At 41.2% G+C, this 16,972-nt stretch overlaps 1 pseudogene; it reads right to left on the bottom strand.

Moving 5' to 3' along the window:
* Positions 1–6,140: 6,140 nt before the first annotated feature.
* On the bottom strand, positions 6,141–10,006 carry LOC141345131 (extracellular calcium-sensing receptor-like; annotated as a pseudogene).
* Between the last annotated feature and the right edge of the window lie 6,966 nt (positions 10,007–16,972).

Here is a 16,972-nt window from a genome sequence, read left to right on the forward strand (position 1 = left end):
TGCTCTGCCTTCAAACGCAAACCGCAGAAATGGTCTGTGGCACGGAAGGATGGAAACATGAAAGTACGCGTCCTTCAGGTCGATCGCTGCGAACCAATCCTGGGGACGGACACATCTGAGGATCTGTTTCTGTGTGAGCATCTTGAAAGGTAGCTTGTGAAGAGCTCGATTCAAGACGTGCAGGTCCAGGATCAGACGTAAACCACCGCTTTTCTTGGGTACTATGAAGTAAGGGCTGTAAAACCCTGTCTTCATTTCGACTGGAGGGACCGGCTCTATTGCTCCCTTCGCCAGCAAGGTAGCAATCTCTGCACGCAGGACAGGGGCATCTGCTACTTTCACTGTAGTGAAGTGGATGCCCCTGAACCTGGGAGGACGCCGGGCGAACTGAATCGCATAGCCGAGTCTGATGGTACGGAGGAGCCAGCAAGACGGACTGGGAAGCTCTCTCCAGGCTCCCAGCCAACGTACAAGTGGAACCAGCGGGACCACCGACGTACCCGCGGGGGGGCAGCAAAGTGGAACGCAGGGATCCCGCTCGGGCGTCTCTGTGCTGGTCCGAAGCGGGGTCAGTGTGTCTGTGTGTAGTGTGTGCGAGACATTTACCTGCGCTCTGGCAGCTGGTGCGTGAGTAGTCCGTTCTACAGCACTCTCCAACCGCCCAGTGCCGTTCACTGGCGAGAGGGGAGAGGGGGTGAGGCCCGGGGTTGACCCGTGCAACACCCGCTGTCCCCTCTGGAGACCCAGAGATAGTGGAAATTTCCCTATTATAGAAAATCTGGGTGTCATCGGCCGTGAGGCTTCCTCCATCTCTGGGTTGCCCGTCTCAGGGACGGTTGGGCGCCGCCCGGCGCCGCTGTGAAGGCTGCTGCGCTGGCTGCTGTGGAACGGGGGCAGAAGCAGGGGGCTGCCCTCTGCGACGAGCAGACCGTGGTGCCGTCGGCGGCTGGGTGGAGGCAGCAGCGGGAGCACGCCGGGGCAGGATGTGACTGATAGCCTGTCTATGCATTGCACCGGCTGCCTATTTATGCTCACGCTATGATCAGCGACAGCTGGATGCAATCATGCATGCCAATGTGCAATGGCTCGTTTAGTTTACACACAAAGAGGATTGGTCTCTCTAAGTGATATCCCAATTTGTCGGTCTCGACGAAACCTACCCTAGATTTTTTTCCATTGCTCTCTCCATAATTTGCGCATATGTCTTTGGTCTCGCTCATTCAACCTGTGAATACTTTTTCTTCTTTCGTTTTTTCTGCCTATATCTATCGCTTTCTTTCTGAAGATGTTTCTCCTTTCTCTCAGGGTCTGCATTTAGTCATGCCCGACATTGCCTTTGTCTCTCAGCTGTACTAACTGGAGCCATCTAACTACAACCTGTATGAATTGGAATAGTTACAGTCATCATTGCTCAAAGCTAATATAAATGACAATTATATCTATATATGTGACCCTGGACCACAAAACCAGTCATAAGACCTGAAGACCTGAAATCTAAGGGTGCAAAAAAATCTAAATATTGAGAAAATCGCCTTAAAAGTTGTCCAAATGAAGTTCTAAAAACTTATATAAGAATAATAAAAATAACGCATTAAATTTTTTTAACGCATTTTAATCGCACTTATTTTTGCACTGCGGAACGTTTCTCACTGGATGAGTTTCGGCGGACCGATTATACTGGAGCACCAACTAACGTTCAGACAATGGATGGAAGCGTCGATAAGAGCATGGTTGTGTGCAAGCTATGCAACAAGGAAATCACCGCAGGACATCGAGCCACACTTAATGGCAATATTGCACTGGTCTGTTGGACTTGGTTGAACAAAAATAATCAATATTTTGTTGCTTAAGCTTATGTATTCAGTCATTATTCAATGGTATAATTAAAAATCCATATGAAAAAAACTTACTCCTCACTGTTCTCAGGTCAAATATTTATATGCGATTAAAATGCGATTAATTTTGATTAATTAATTACAAAGCCTCTAATTAATTAGATTGATTTTTTAATCGAGTTTTTATATATTTATGGTAGAAAATTTACAAAATATCTTCATGGAACATGATCTTTACTTAATATGCTAATGATTTTTGGCATAAAAGAAAAATCGATAATTTTGACCCATACAATGTATTTTTGGCTATTGCTACAAATATACCCGTGCTACTTAAGATTGGTTTTGTGGTCCAGGGTCACATATGTATTGAAATATCATTAACATACAAAGTGCACCCTCAAAAGCAGTGCTACATAGGCCTGGGTAAAAGAGGATTCTAAAAGTTTGTCAATGAGCATAAAAAGCTTCAAATTTACAGTGTAATGTCTATTTATTCAAATAACGTTTTACTATGGCACGTGTTAAATACATATTATATGCAATAAAGGTAATAAAGAAAAACAACGACATCCATTTGTAAGGCAGTTTAACAGGACTGTAAGGCCCCGTCACCAAGGGATGTGACAGGGCCTGACGGTCAGCCATTTTAAACCGCCATTACTCAGTCTGCTAGCATGCTAGCATAAAAACTGTTAGCATGCAATCAAAGAATTTCAGTCACCTTTTTAGACATGTTTTGGATTTAAAACAATTTCATTATTTTCTGGGATGTTTTACCATGACAGGGCCTGACACTTTAGCTCATCCTCCTCAAAAAACATTAAGATTAAAGGAGATTAAGATTAAAATCATATAATTCATCAACCCTTGATCAGTGTTAGCTTCACCTCGGTCAAATGATGTCACAGGCGTATTGCACACATTTTATGTTGTTTTATGTAAACGTGACAGGACTGACCGAAAACATGGGGACAGTTGTAAAGTAGTATTTATTTGTAGAATGTATGTATAATTTCATGTTTGTAATCAATTGATGTGAATGATAACAACTTAAACTTGTTATTAATGGATTTTTTTTTTCTTCTAAATAACAGTTTTAGCATAAAACTATGAAAACTGTAGGTCCAATTTGGCTGGGGGCAAAGACAAGAACAGGATTTGTCATTTTAAAAAGTGTTTTTAATAAATATATATATATATATATCTGAGAACCTAATGAATGACATATTCCTTTACAGAACAACTCACAGAAACCAACCATCCGGTTTTTTTTTGGATAAATAATTTTTATGCACTGCAGGGCCGGCTCCAGGCATGGGCAGGGGTGGGCTGAGCCCACCCAAATGACTGCCTTGCCCACCCAATCAGAATTAGATAAAGATTGCGTTTTTCGTGCAGTGATTAAAAAACAATCTGACGCGGACTGTATCTTGAGAAATATAGCTGGAGACTGCCCCAACAGTAATAAAATAACAACAGAAAATTGCAGTATTTATTTATTTATTTATTTATTTTTAATCCAAATGCAACGCGCTGAATTCACGCGGAGGCTTCAGTGTGTTGCATAAAAGCAGAGACTGACAACGAGAGAAAACGGGCAGAAATATTTGCGCGCTATCATGGGGAGTTTGTGAGTTACGGGAGTTTAATGTTTAATTAATACATGATTATGTTTTATAGCCTACCACTGAAATTACCTGAGCAGTTCAATAAATATTCTAAAAATCCCCACTCATTCAATGCAAGTAGGCTATACAGTTCGGTTGAAAGCTTACCCCTTTTGGCTTGCTGTTAATGCAGAATGAAAACTGAAAGTAAGAGCTTGTGAGATGAAAGTTGTGTTCGTTACTATGGCAAAAGTCGGTTCGACTGTAAGAAACGTAGCGTTCCCCTTCTATAACGTAAACGTCCAACAATATTCAGTGATGCAAACTATTAAACATTTTGCTCAAATTTCGCCGTTTTGAATGGAAAGCAGGTCAATACTGGTCCTGGGGGACCCCTGCTCTGCACATTTTGCATGTCTCCCTTATTTAACACACCATATTGAGATCATCAGGTCGTTAGTTCAGTTCATGGATCTCTCTCTTAATGAGTTGATGATCTCAATCAGGTGTGTTAAATAAGGGATACATGCAAAATGTGCAGAGCAGGGGTCTCCCAGGACCAGGATTGAGAACCACTGATTTAAGTGATTCATGTAATTCAAAATTGATTATGATGACAATAGCATTTTTCTGTTTTGAGTTTTCAACAATTCAACTGAAATTAAAATAGGTGCATATTTTAAAATAAAATATTATTTGCAGATTAGATTGATTACTTTACAGAAATTCGTATTCTTGTTCTTTTACTGTTTTTCTTCTTTTAATTTATGCCCCTAGATAAATCTATTTAAATCCTTTATTTGTTTAATTTCTTTAAATAAATACCACTACCATGTGGTCTGGTCTTCATATTTTCCTCAAACAAGTGGTCTCTCCAGTGTTCTAGACATGGTTTTTGGTGTAAAAAAAGTTAGTTGAAAAGAATCACCAGTATCCAGAGCAGGGGCGGACTGGGCCAAATTTCAGGCCAGGAAATCTCACACTCATTCATGCCATCCCATACACCCACACCAAATTTTGAATCCACGGACAACAATATTGTTTGTATGGCAATCATCATCATCACATGAAAAAGTTTAAATCCCTAGGCTGTGGCCACAAAAAAATAATTAAAGGCTATCTTTTGAACTTCCAATTTCCTTTTTAGTCTCTTCATTTTCCCTGACATCTCTCTGTCTGTAATGTGTGTTTACTTTTTACACTAATTTTTTTGTACGTCTCACTTTTTTAAGAACACATCTCCACCTTGTTGCAAAACAACCACCTCATTTTTTATTTATTTATTTATTTATTTTTGCACATAGTATAGGGCTAAATTTATTTAAGTATTACATTAGGACCATGTGTTATTGTTTTATTTTGCCTAAATGTCAACATTTGTACAATAATTGCTACATCTTGAACATGTCTTTATAGAAAAGTCTTATAACTGAACATGTTTTTGAATTATCATGGGTCATTAATGAAAATTAACTATGATATTATTAGGCCTATGGTAAAAGTATAGTAACCATGTTTTTTTACTACAAATACTATAGTGAAAATACATAGCTGCCAGTCAAGACACACGATTTATTAGAGTTTCATTGTTCTGCATTGCTTTTTTTTTATTCTGTTTCCTTTTTTTATTTTATTTGCTACGTGTACCGCGTTAGGCTAACCAAGACATGTCATACCACTTACATATTATTGCTCTTTTGTTTTGCTTTTATTGTCCTCATTTGTAAGTCGCTTTGGATAAAAGCATCTGCTAAATGATTAAATGTAATGTAAATGTAAATAATGATTAATGGACTTTCCTGCAGGACAGCCATATCAAAGTATACATCCAAATCTACTTATGCTCTTCAGGGTTCTTCAGGGAACATTCATAAATGTTCTCAAGTGGCCTGTTTAGTCTTCAAATTTAAATCTTATTAAAAAATATCTGATGGAATTTGAGTAAAGCAGTGGCAATATGTAAGTCAAAGAGTATTAGTGATCTGAAAGAGGAATGGGCCAAGGTTGTAGTAAAGAGGTGACAGAAGCTTCTAAGCATTTTAAGATTCTGCACAAAATTTGACTTTTGATTCTTAATTTTGTACATGAAGGTTTAGAGCCAAGTTGATATTTATTTATTTTATTTTTATTTTATTTATTTATTTTTTTTACTTATGTTCGCAGACTTACTAAAATGTTTATGAATAAACTTTCTATAATAGTTTACTGATGCCTTCGTTGAATTAATTTCATACAATTTTTCTCTCGTCAGTAAAATGTCTTGCAGGTCAAGGGGGTTGAATAATTTGGATTGCAACTGTGGGGGTTGGTGAATGTACAGAGATTGCCCATGAAACTTTGTATCTTGCTGGGGTTTTTTTTGTTTTTTTTTTTTGTTTGTTTGTTTGTTTGTTTTGTTTAGTTTTTCCTCATCATCCCACATTCTTGGAGTGAAGAAGCATTAGGAATTAAAAACTTGGAAAACAGTTTTTTTTTATTATTTAAATCAAATTGTTTACTGAGACACAGTACATCAAAACGCAAATGCAACTATACCAAGGAAAAATCTGTAATATGTAAAATAAAATGTTTCCACAAACTGATTAATGCACATTTAATTGTTTGGTATTGTGATAGATATGTAAATTTGTACATAGTTAAATATTGCTCTCTGGAAGAATGTTGTCTCCTCACAAAGGTCTGCTGATCAAAAACCTTATCTGGTCATCATGTTCTTTTTTGTATTTTTCTCAGGTTTGAGCAGAATAACATAACATTTTGGGGTGAATATACACAGCAACAGGCCATAACTGGAAGCCAAAATGGCAAAAATCTCCACAGCTACCGTGTACTTCCCTGGTGAGCTGACATACGCTGGCACAAACGCAATCCACACAGCACAGAAGATCAGCATGCTGAAAGTAATAAATTTAGCTTCATTGAAATTGTCTGGGAGCTTTCGAGCAAAGAAGGCCAGCAGGAAGCAGACCACTGCTAACAGACCAACGTAGCCCAGCACTAGTACAAACCCTACAACAGATCCCACTGTGCACTGCAGGATCACTCGAGCACCAAGCTCACCTCCTGCACTCTCTGTGGGCAGAGGAGGAGCCAACAGCAGCCACAGCAAACATATGACAACCTGAACCAGCGTGCAAACGAAGATGCCTGCCCTCTGCTGGATGGGCCCAAAGTACTGCATCAGGTTAGATCCAGGCAGAGTGGCCCGAAAAGCCACCAAAACCACCACAGTCTTACTGAGGACGCAAGCGATGCAGATCACAAAGCTCACTCCAAACAAGGTGTGACGTAGCATGCAGTTCCACGGTGCAGGCTGGCCAATAAAAACCAGTGCGCACAAGAAGCAGAGGGTAAGTGACACCAATAGCAGGAAGCTTAGCTCTGAGTTGTTGGCCCGTACGAGGGGTGTGTCACGGTAACGGAAAAAGGCTGCGAGAACAGTTGTAGTTAGTGTTGCCCCAGTGACAGATAAGACTGTCAGGACTATTCCCATGGTATCTTGCAAGGACAGAAACTCCACAACCTTCGGGATGCACCTTGTTCTTTCATTGTTTGACCAGAATCGCTCAGGACATCTCATACACTCTGTAGAGTCTAAAGAACATTATGATACAGATGAAGACATTGCACATGGTAAGTGTGGTTATAAATTTGAAGGAAAGTTAGGGGTAAATCATGAGCCATAATAGCAATCTTGGTATTACGTAAATAAATGTTTATAGGTTGTTAATACCTGTCATATTGCTGATTTCCCCTGCTGCACAAGGTAGACAGTCATAACAACAAACAGGTTTTCCTTTTTGTGAGGCCTTTCTAGTGCCCGGAAGACAGCTTGCACTGCACACAGATACAGGAACCTGAATGATTAAAAAGAAAGTCTGTCAGACTCACAGAAACCCTCAGCAACAGCATAATTTCTATCAGCATAACAAGCACAGAAAGAATAACAGAAGTAATTATTTCCTCACACATATACATGGCAGATACATAATCATAGATTCATTTCCATGGTACATCTCCCTGTCCATTAAATGATTTTATTCATTGTGTCCCTTACTTAGAGGATAATGGAAACATGCACATGAACTAATACATTCATGCTTTCTAAATAATGAACTTACAGAATACATATAGAAGTAGGGTCAATGCACAGCATAATAAAAATATACACATAAAATAATGTTTTTGTGCAATGACTTTCAAATGTCAAGGTCATTTTTACTTAACCTACAAAGTCAGTTCTTTAAATTAAGGACTGTTTTGTCTTAATTGTGAAAAATGTTCACAAATGTTTCTTTCTTTCTTTCTGCCTTTCTTTCTTTCTTTCTTTCTTTCTTTCTTTCTTTCTTTCTTTATGAATAAATAAATGAATGAATGAATGAAACGAAACTTTGTTTGCTGATTTTATCAAATAAATGCTACTTGATTTTATTTATTTATTTATTTATTTATTGTTTGTTATCTAATATAACATTCTTACAATGCGGCTTAAGTATCCAAACACTGTTTCTGGGGCAACTATATATGGGATAAATACATACATAAAAAAATACATAAATAAATAACCACTTACCTGGTCAGCCCAGCCTCCTCCCCAAACAACTTTTTCAAGCTTTATGTTCAGCTCCTGGCCTGGTCCTTTGGCTGCATCAAACTGTCCAACCTGGACGAAATTCACTGCTCCACTTTCATCTATATGCCAGTTCATAATGTCATAAGAGGCAGATGGCTCACCATTATCTTCAAAATAGACCAGCTCACCCACTGGTGTTGTGAAGTTTACTGCATTTAAGTAGTGCAGAAGCTGTGAAAGGAAAGGTGATAGAACACGTATATTACCACGTAAATAAAAAAAAAAAAAAAAAAATAAAGTTAAAACTGTCAAAATTAAAAGTAGTAATTCTACTTGTAAAAAGTGGTTAATGTTGGTCAAACAAACAAACAAACAAAAAACATTATTTGAATGCATATTTTATTATTAATGCATATTTTTAAATTTCAAATGTTATTTCAAATGAATATTTTAAGATTACCCTCCCATCTGCACCTGTTTAGGCTTTATTCGGGTCACATCAGGACATTTTCCATCTTCAAACGGCCCCCTACTAGGTTGACAGGCCATCATGTTATGAATAGCATGGGCAATAGCATACACAGCCTTATACACATTGTAAGTGACTCTCAACTGTGAAACATCTGTGTAGATACGGCCATGTTTCTCTACATTCTCTGAGCCTGTACACTTCGGCCTTTCAGCCGAAGGCTGCCAGTCCTGTGCCAGCGAGCATCCAAAAATTTCTTCCCAAACATCTTTTACAAATGGCTCATTTGGCTGCTTCACAGGGCTCAGCTGGGCAAGAAAAGCACCAAGGCCCTGAATATCTGCCCGACGCAGGGCAAACCCGATTGTACCTAATCCTGCTATGGGAATGTGATTTAGGAATAACTTCCACATAGTCCACACAGACCCCTGTACCTTCAAGCTCATTTAAAAGCAGCTGCAAGCCACTTTTACCATATTCATCATCTCCTGCAACCACCCCCACCCAGGTCCAGTCCAGCAGGCGCAGTAGACGGGCCATGGCCTTGGCCTGGAAAGCATCACTGGGAACAGTGCGCAGGAAAGAGTGAAATCTGCGACTGTCGCTGAGACAAGCACAGGACGCAAAATAGCTCACCTGTACAGACAAAGCGCAGAGACAAGCATTTCACTGAAATTCATGAATTTCTAATTACTGAAATTGTTGCTCAAAAATAGTATAATAAATAAGTACAACAAAACCCATCTCATCTGTAAAATACAGAATATTTCATTTTACCATGGGGGTATTAAACACTCCCAGCGTGTCAGCCACCACTATTGAGGCAGAGGAACGAGCATCACCGATAATGACAGGGACCATTGGGGCCCCGTTGCATTCTGCTCCCAACACTGTCTCCTCCTGCCCTGTTACCAGAGCTAAAGCAGCACTCAATGTTGTGCCCTCAGCAAGGCAAGTGTCGGCGACTAGGTACCCCAGAGTAATGTTTGGAAGCAGGACAGGGTCCCGATTTATCTCCTCTACTGTGAAGATCATAGTTTTGAGCCAGCGGTATGAACGAAGGTCAACACTGAGGGAAAACAAATAATTGTAAACTTGTGAGAGACAATGTAATATAAGATTTATTTTTCCACAATATGATTCTTGATATTATGTTAAAATATACACTGTAATAATATTATTGCAGTTAGGTGAATTGTAGCTAGCAAATCTCCTTTAAGAGTACATACAATTGTTGCAGTTTAAATGTAAAATAAGTTTCTCCACAGTTTTGTCTTTTAGTTCATTTAAACCATTTTTGAAAATATACTTACCCATGGCAGCGAGAACCATGCTGTATATGAGTGAAAGCATGATCAGACTCTGGTGATTCAACATGAACTGGGAAGAGACCACCAATTATTACATCTCCCTCTTTATACAGGCTTTCTGAAACAGATCTGCCCTGCAGACTACAGGACAGACCTGCACCACAAACCCTGATCATCTTAACAATAAATACTACCACCCACAACCACATAATTAATCCCATCACTTTATACACACATACAAATAAAGAAAAAGAGAGAGAGAAAGACTTAGTGAAAAAGTGTAGGCTCACACTTTTCCTGCAAAGAAAGAAGGGTTGGACGATAACTCCACTTTTGTAGACTTTAATATGCCTCGGGCAAAAGAAAATGCAACAGGAAAACAGCTGAGTGGGGGCATAATTGCTGAAAGCCCTTGTGGAGAGTAATTGCCATGGACAATGGGGTAAACAAAAAACAGCTTTTAGAACTGAGATATTTTAAAGATGAGTGCCTTAGAACAAAGAAGGCAATAAAAACAACTACAACAAAATAAATGTAATTATGTTAATTAATTATTTATTACATTATTTTGTGATGTTAGCCCTCAAAGCCATTTTATGTGTCTGTGCCATTGAGAACATTGTTCAGCCTACAGGGAAAGCTGAAATAATTATAGCAAATTAGACAATCACTATGACACCAGAGGTAATCATTCTGTTTTATGGAGCTGTTGTGAGTGTTCATCACACAATTTTACTCAGACCGGTTCACACACTTGAGATGCACTCACATATATGCATAATTGATGTTTTGTAATAGATCAGATATTTTAATAACTGCTGTGTTTAAAAGAGAATAGAATAGAATAGAATAGAATAGAATAGAATAGGCTTTTTAAAATGTTCTCTTAAAGTCACTTTAAAATTCCTTGTGGGAAAAAGCATGTTGAGTGAAAAGGTGGAAAGTAGAAGAGAAGAAAGGAACAGTGTTAACCACTTTTCCTTGACATTATGCTCCTGATAATATTTTTTTATATTCTAATTTTAAGTGTAGTTAAAGTTTTACAAATTTTATGTGCTTTTGTCATTTTTATTAATGTTTTTTTCTTTCATATTTGTTAGCTTTATTTATTTATCAGTTTTATATGTAATAAACTTTTATTTGAACTTATTTCTTTTATTTTTATTTTTTTAAGTATAAGTTTTTCATGTAATGTTTATATTTTATTACATTTCATTATAGACTTCTGGGGCCTCATTTATAAAGAGTGCGTACACATGAATTTAATCTTAGACTGTGTACACTGAAAGCCACGGGAACTGTTACGGAAGCAGACCAAACGAGAGAGGTAAGTGTGAATATTAACAGGTTTTATTTCAGCAGAGCAAGATGAAGATGATAGCGTGCAGAACCGGGTAAGTATAACAGTCCAGGATGTGAGTCTTGATATGCAGACAGATAGGGGATTATTAGATGCTTTTCCTTTCCAGGAACGACGGGAGGAGGACCGGTGAAGATTGACACACTCACACACACACCGCTGGAGTTCAGTCGATAGACTTATGGCTGACACACCGCTGACTGGAGACAGAGACTTGACTTAGACTGGAACAGACGAGAATACAGGTAAGTTATCAGAAGGTAAGGATCAAGGTAAGTTTGGTAGAGAATTGAGAACACTAGAGTGAAGCTCAATGAGTCCGCTTCGTGCAAACGAGCCCGGACACTGATGGCTGTGTGTGGAGTGCTCTTGTAGTGCGTGGTTGATTGAGTGCAGGTGCGTGATGATTAGAATTCAGGTGACTGTGATCTGGGCGTGATTGTGGGTGCAGAACCTGACCAATCCGTAACATTACCCCCCTCCCCAGGGCCCGCTCCTGAGGGCCGAGGCCTCCGACGTCGTGGTGGTCTACCTCGTCCTCGAGGGGCTGGACATTCCGGATGGTTACGGTGGAATTCCTCCATGAGGGCTGGATCTAGAATGTCGACTCTGGGTACCCACGACCTCTCCTCTGGTCTGTAGCCTTCCCAGTCGACAAGATACTTCAAATTACCACCACAACGTCGGGACAGAAGGATTTCACGGACTGAGTAGATGGATCCCTCTTCCAGGACCAAGGGGGTAGGGGGTTCCTCTTCTTGGCCAGGTTCTGTGGAGGGAATCACAGGTGGGTGAAAGGGTTTGAGCAAAGATACGTGAAATGTGGGGTGGATACGGTATTGTGGTGGTAACTGAAGCCTGTAGGTGACGGGGTTGACCTGTTCCATGATGGTGAAGGGGCCAACAAACCTGGGACTCAATTTCTTCGAGGGCAGGCGCAGACGGATGTCTATTGTGGAGAGCCAGACTTTCTGCCCAGGAGCATATGTGGGACCCGGAATTCTCCTTTGGTCAGCGGTGGTTTTGGTTCTGCGCACTGCCCTTTGTAGATGATGGTGAGCCTCGTCCCAGACTCTCTCGCTCTCCTGGAACCAGTAATCCACTGCGGGCACCTGTGATGGTTCGCCATTCCAGGGGAAGAGAGGTGGTTGGAAGCCGAATGCTGGAATGGCGTGAGTCCTGTGGTGGGTTGCCGCAGTGAATTTTGGGCATATTCAGCCCAACCCAGGAACTGGTTCCAGGAGTCCTGGTGACCATGACAGAATGTCCGGAGGAACCGCCCCACCTCCTGGATTTTCCTCTCCGTCTGCCCGTTGGTCTCAGGGTGGTATCCAGAGGAGAGGCTGATGGTCACACTTAGGAGTTTTATAAATGACTTCCACACCCGTGAGATAAACTGCGGTCCGCTGTGCCCCAAGAGAGGATGGGATCATGTGCTACCAGCTACGGGCGCCCTAGGATGATGTCCATCGTGGCTCCCTCCAGAACCAGAAACTGAATCTCCTCACGGTGTAGAACTCCAATCTGAAGGATGATGGGTTCACATTTTCGGTGAATTCGAGTCCGTGAGTTGATCCTGTTGGTTATGGGTTGAATCTGGTAGATGGTAGCTGAGGCTTTGGTGTGTAGCTGGAGCTGGCGACAGAGGGTGTCCGAGATAAAGTTTCCCGCTGACCCGGAGTCGATGAGGGCTGCGACTGTAACACAAGAGGCGTGGGTGGTTAACTGAACATTGGTAGTCAGTGGGTGCATGTTGTCCAAATCAGAACGTATTACACTCACCAAGGATCGTACTGGACGTAGAGGACAGTTGAGACGGACGTGCCCCGCAGCCCCACAGTACATGCAAAGACCCCGGGTCAGCCTTCTCTGTCGCTCAGCTGCAGAGATCTTTCCTGACTCGAGGATCATCGGTTCTGGTTCTGGAGGGCTGGCGGTTGACATGGGTCGGAGGAGTGCAGTGGTGGCGGACTGGTCTTGGTAGGATTTCAGACGATCAGAACAACGAAGTGACTGCTGAATGAATTTCTCCAATCCCATCGAGTCATCCAAGGCGGCTAACTGCATCCGGAGATTGGGTTCCAGACCGAGCCGGTACGTGGTCAGTAACGATCGCTCATACCATCCGCTGGCAGCGGCCAAAGTGCGAAAACGTAGGGAATGGTCTTGAGTCGTCATACTTCCCTGTTTTAGGTGATACAGTTGTTCTCCTGCGGATACTTCTGCATCAGAGCGTTCGAAAACTTCTTTGAAATGAGCGACGAAGGTCTGGAGCGATGGAGTTGCCGGCCCGGCCTGCTGATATAAAGTATCAGCCCATTTGAGAGCTGGTCCGGTAAGCAGAGATGTGATGAAGGCAATTTTTGAAGAATCTGTGGGATAGAGAGCAGGTTGCATTGTGAATATCAGTGAGCATTGTAACAAAAATCCGGTGCACTCCTCCGCCCCGCCAGAGTAGGGCGCTGGTCGGGCCATGGGACTGGAATTGACGGGGACCGAAGAAGTGCTGGGTGCCGGTGGTGCTGTGGGACGAACTGAAGCTGGGATGGTGGCATGACTAGCTAACAAAACCTTCCGCAGTGAGTCCACCAGCTCTTGAAACGGATCCGGATTGCTCATACTGTTCGCTGTCTTGGTCCGGGCTAACTGTTACGGAAGCAGACCAAACGAGAGAGGTAAGTGTGAATATTAACAGGTTTTATTTCAGCAGAGCAAGATGAAGATGATAGCGTGCAGAACCGGGTAAGTATAACAGTCCAGGATGTGAGTCTTGATATGCAGACAGATAGGGGATTAATAGATGCTTTTCCTTTCCAGGAACGACGGGAGGAGGACCGGTGAAGATTGACACACTCACACACACACCGCTGGAGTTCAGTCGATAGACTTGTGGCTGACACACCGCTGACTGGAGACAGAGACTTGACTTAGACTGGAACAGACGAGAATACAGGTAAGTTATCAGAAGGTAAGGATCAAGGTAAGTTTGGTAGAGAATTGAGAACACTAGAGTGAAGCTCAATGAGTCCGCTTCGTGCAAACGAGCCCGGACACTGATGGCTGTGTGTGGAGTGCTCTTGTAGTGCGTGGTTGATTGAGTGCAGGTGCGTGATGATTAGAATTCAGGTGACTGTGATCTGGGCGTGATTGTGGGTGCAGAACCTGACCAATCCGTAACAGGAACGTTCATATTTATAAACAAAGTCTTTGCGTGGAAAAGTGCTTAAAGCCACGTCAGAGTCTTGTGTCAAATTAGAGTAGTCTACTGTAGGTACTTGAAAATATAAGCAGCAGCCATGATGATAATAATAATAATAATAATAATAATAATAATAATAATAATAATAATAATAATTGTATTAGGAACGTGCATTTTTATTAATTTTCCTGACAGATATCATACGCTGTAAAACTGTTAACAGGCAAGATTAGAATGTTAAATAAAAACTAAACAAAATGTTTTTAAAATACATATATGAATGTTTGAGACCCGTTAATAATGACATAAATGTGCAAATATCACCATAAACAGAACATGAGTTTTGACATGTCATTATGCAGCTGCCGCACTTTTGTTGTTTTTGTTGTATTTGCATGCTTCGAGATGCGCAACGTTACCCTTTTTGCCCTGTGATTTTGTGTGATGGAACTGAATTAAAAAATATATATATAATAATAATAATAATAATAATTAAGCTATGCTGAGTTTTTGTTTGTGATTAGCTGATTAAAAAGAGCCAAGACCACTGTTTTGATGCTACAAATTAAACCACAGTGTTTTATTTTATTCTGAGTGTATGGTTTTGCTTTTTTTCTCCTGTGTAAATTAGTTTTTCATCTCCAGCCTCACTAAAGTTTTTTTTCTTGCCACTCCCCATTCTCAAACAACGATTTTCGAAGTTGACTGATGCTCTTTTATATGCTAATGATTGTATTTAGGGGGTGTTTACAAGGCGGAGATCTGACACCAGTCAGCTGTGCACAATTTAAAGATCCTTTGCGATTTATAAATGTCACATCTGGAAGAGAGGCATACGCACATGTTTTTTGTGAGCATGTCCGTTTTCTCTGAATCACACTTACAAACTTTTGAGAAATTATCTTACAGCAAATTTAGGACTGTTTATGTGCAACTTTTTATAAATTAGGCCCCCGGTCCTCGAATCTGACTGGCTGAAAGGTTTCCAGCCACTATCACTATGTAGCATGGCCAAAAAAGAGGAATATTTATAAAGCTGTTGATAAAATGTTAATTTGATTGTTGATATATCTCAGCTGTTGTTTTTGCCCCCTTGTTTGTATTGCCCCATCGAGTGTCGTTAACCATGTTTCTTCTCGCAAAAGTTCCGCCGCGACGCATCAGGGAATTCCCTGACGTCATCTGAATCGGCTAATTCTACACTTCAACTTCTACTTGTTGTGTTTGTTTGGATTTGTGTAATTATCAGGATGGATGTACCAAATACTGATGCAGTTAGTACTGTAAATACTGTAAATACAGATAACCCAAGTACACCTGTAAATCTTTGGAGAGATGCGAAATTGGAAACTCAAATGAAAAAAAATTAAATTTACCAGTAATCCTACACTCTCCAGATTACAGACCTACTCACCAGCCTTCTCCCACATTTCTCCTGTCCAATTTTCCCAGACCTTCCCAGGCCAGTGGCTAAACAGAAAGGCTCAACTTATGAAGCACCAAATAATACCTATGCCATTAATTCTTCTATGCATAGTTACCCACTTACTGTACTTCCTTCCACAGTTATGGCTGGTTTATCCTAATTCTGTGCTCAGCCTCCCATCTGCCTAGAGTTCCCCTATTTCGGCGACTCCTGCGAGACAGCAGAGGTGCTCAACTCCATCGGACAGTGTGAAAATTTATTTGAGATCAGGCCATTCCCCAGCCCTAAGCTCATTGGAACACTGAGTACCGTCCTGAAGGGACCCACTCACAGAGCTGGTGAGGCGTGGTCCAGCAGCCACGATAACACCTGAGGAACTTTGCTTATGACTACTGGGCCCTCTGTTTGAAGTGGAAGCCTGAGATCTCTGAGGAGGAGTTGGTAAACCGCATCCTGAACAACATCAACCCCAGGGTTGCAGGATGTCTATGGGGACAGTGAACACCGTGGAGCAGCTGGTGAAGGTGGGGTCATTGGTGGAAAAGGATTGCGTAGGAGCGAAAGATCACTGGCAATAAACCCCATTCGGTCACATTTCTTCTCGTCATTTCTGTAAGGGTTAATGGACAGAAGGTAAAGGCAATACTAGACAGAGATTTCACAATGGGAGTTGCTGAAGTTTCTATGCCATATGGACTTAGGAACTTCACAGCAACCTTCCAGCGTTTGATGAAAAGAGCTCTGGCTGAATTGAGGGGGGAGATCTGTTTCGTCTACATCAATAATATCATCATCTATTCAAATACCTTAGAGCAGCACATTCAACATCTCAATTCTGTCTTCTATAAACTTACGCAAACCAACCTGACTCTGAATATGAAGAAATGCCACTTCTTCAAATGACAGCTCAAATTACTTGGCCATATTGTCTCTGAGAGGGGGGTGAAGATCGACAGTAAGAAGACCAGGGCCTCCTTATTGCAGAGCCATTGCCTCCACCGCAAGATCTCAAAGCACTGCAAAGATTTCTGGGCTTGGCAGGGTGGTATCCTAAGTTCATACCCCACTTTGCTGACATTGCTGCTCCATTGAACCACCTTAAAAAAAGGAGGTAAGTGATGGTGGATGCCAGAGTGTCAAGATAGCATAGAGGCACTTGAACAAGCATTGCATAACTCACCTGTACTCAT

The sequence above is a fragment of the Garra rufa genome, chromosome 11, assembly GCF_049309525.1.
Source record: "Garra rufa chromosome 11, GarRuf1.0, whole genome shotgun sequence".
In the NCBI taxonomy this organism is placed as follows: Eukaryota; Metazoa; Chordata; class Actinopteri; order Cypriniformes; family Cyprinidae; genus Garra; species Garra rufa.